Here is a 2,610-nt window from a genome sequence, read left to right as displayed (position 1 = left end):
TGGAGGAAAGGACTGAGCGATAGTATAGGAGGTAGGGCATTTACTTTCCCACAGCCAACCCGGGTTGAATCCTCAGCATCCAGTAAGGTTCCCTGATCATCGCCAGAAGTAAGTAATGAGGGCAGATCCAGGAGTAACCACTGAGCACTGAGGTATCCCCTCAAAACTGAGATGGGCCTAAGGGATGCTGCATTTGGCAAAAGAACCAATTGATAGTTGAGCAGCAGAAGCTGTTCTCTATCCTCACATGGGGCCACCGCCACCCATGGGGACAAGATGCCTAGTTTTCGCACCATCACTGGACCTGTCAGCTGTGCCCCAGCAGTTTGTCTTTTAGTCCTGGTTTTGCTACTCTCTGGCCAGGGCCATCTGTCTGCTGGTGAGAGTCCTGTGCTCAGTACCTTGTAACTATCTGGATGTCTGAGCCCTGCCTGTACCTGAGCTATCCTGAGCATCAGAGCCTTGCCTCTAACTGCCAGAATCTGGGCACGAGTGATACTGTGCCTCGTGTCAGGGTACACCACACTACCTAATCTATTGGGAGGACAGTATCCAGAATGCATGTTCTCAGAGAGAGAGACAGAGAGAGAGTCAGAGAGAGAGAGTCAGAGACAGAGAAAGAGACAGAGACAGAGACAGAGATACAGACAGAGAAAGACAGAGAAAGAGAGATAGAGACAGACAGATAGAGAGAGCACCCCAACTCGGGACTTCCTTTAATCTGCTGCCAAATCCTACCCTCAGCATTCCAATTCTGTGTTCAGATTGACTCCCTGTTCCATGGGCTGAGATTGGCTCCCTGTTCCTGGGACTCTACACCTCAGCTCCTGCTGTGTCTCCCTCCCCCCGCCCCGAGTAGTGGTTACCTTAAATTCTTTTAGGGATTGTGGCAAAGGCCTATCTTCTAAAACTCCTTCCTGTTGGCATGTGGACGCTCGTTTTGCTTGGGACTCCTAGGTGCCACACTTGTTCCCTAACTGGAACAGTGGGGTAGGAGTCAGTGTCCCTGATGGCTGGTCAGATAATTAGTGGGGCTCCAAGACTTGAGAGACAGACACGCTCAGACCTGTGACAACTAAAATCTATTTCACTAAGACCAGGGAACTTTGGAGAGAATATCCCCATATGAAGAAACAGAAAATATAAAAACATCCCTTAACACCCATAGAAACATATAGAACCATTTACAAGTGAAAAACACATTTAACTATTAGCCTTGAAGAGATATTTTGCATCTTCTAGATTTTGGGCTTCATAGTTCTTGTCCTTGTAGTTTGTGTTGGAATCTAAAATAATTATTTCTGTGACCTGGGTTTTAGTGGGTAGTCTTCTAATCAGTGACTATTATCATGGAAATGGGTTTCTGCAGAAGTTTTCTCTATTGCACATTTACTTTTCCAATGCCCTTCCTGATGGCAGTAATAACATCTCCCTTTGGAGCTGGTTTTGAATTCCTCAAATGCAACAGCAGTTCGGGCTCGATTCCCGTGTCCTCTTTTCCCTATTTCAATCGACTTTCTATCTCACTTTCAGTAGTTCTCCAAGGCTAACCCTTGAAACCAAGCCTACTATTTGAAACTTTCTCTGTATGTCCAGGGCAGTCTATGCTGCCAGTAGGCACAGACACGCCTCATTCATGGGTGCTCACCATCAGACATTAAGGATGCTGAGTCTGGCGAGGGAAGGAAGGTATTGTCATTTGGATAATTTGCTCCTGTACAGTTATCAGACAGCTAACCTTTGATATAAGGAAAAAGCTTCTAATGCAAGCTGTGAGTTCCAGGCCTAGCCAATATGAAACCAGAGAGCACTGAAAAATGAGCAAAGAGACTTAAGGTGGTACAAGAAATTGTCTCCTAAACTGACTTGAGGAACTCAGGAAGGCTATATCCTCAGGCTTGTGTAATTCACTGAATGGTGACACAGCAGCCACCGAAATATTTCTTCTACTTGTATGTTTTCAGATGGAGAAACCACCAAATGGTTCCAGATGACACACCATCGGGCTGTCCAATGAACAACTGAGGAAAGTTTGATTTGAAGTTTCTCCATAAAGAAGGACTCAGCCACTTCTGTACCAAGTCTGGCCACAACACAATTTGGGAGGTCAAGTATGGCCAGCACAAGGAAGTATAAACCATAGTGCTGTCTGGGAACTCTATTAGTTTTGTAAAAATATGGGTAAGCACATTGTTCACCTTATGTTCACCTGCTTTATGCTTTATGAGAAAAACCTGGACTTTGTTGGAATTGTAAATTGGTACGCTCTTTTCTTGCCAAATACCATGAGACTAGAACAATGGACAACCCCTAAGAGCCCTCTTCCTGCAGTGCTCATAGCCCCAGAGTTGTTTCTCCCTTATCCATACCCACAAATGGACCTGTTGACTATCGGGAAAGCAGGAGACTTAGGATTTATGGCTTTGTGCCCACTTCTGGAGGCTCCCCAGGGATGCAGGAAATATCCAGGATCCATGTGCCTTTCTCCTTGAAAGTTATAGGCCAGATAAAGCCAGATCTAGGGAGATTCTCGAATGACCCTGAGAAGTACATAATGAAGTTCCAGGGCTTTCTGCAAATGTGTGAAATGGCATGGAAAGTTATAATACT

This window comes from Sorex fumeus, unplaced genomic scaffold (assembly GCF_029834395.1).
Source record: "Sorex fumeus unplaced genomic scaffold, SorFum_2.1 ptg000197l, whole genome shotgun sequence".
In the NCBI taxonomy this organism is placed as follows: domain Eukaryota; kingdom Metazoa; phylum Chordata; class Mammalia; order Eulipotyphla; family Soricidae; genus Sorex; species Sorex fumeus.
This window is presented reverse-complemented; position numbering follows the sequence as displayed.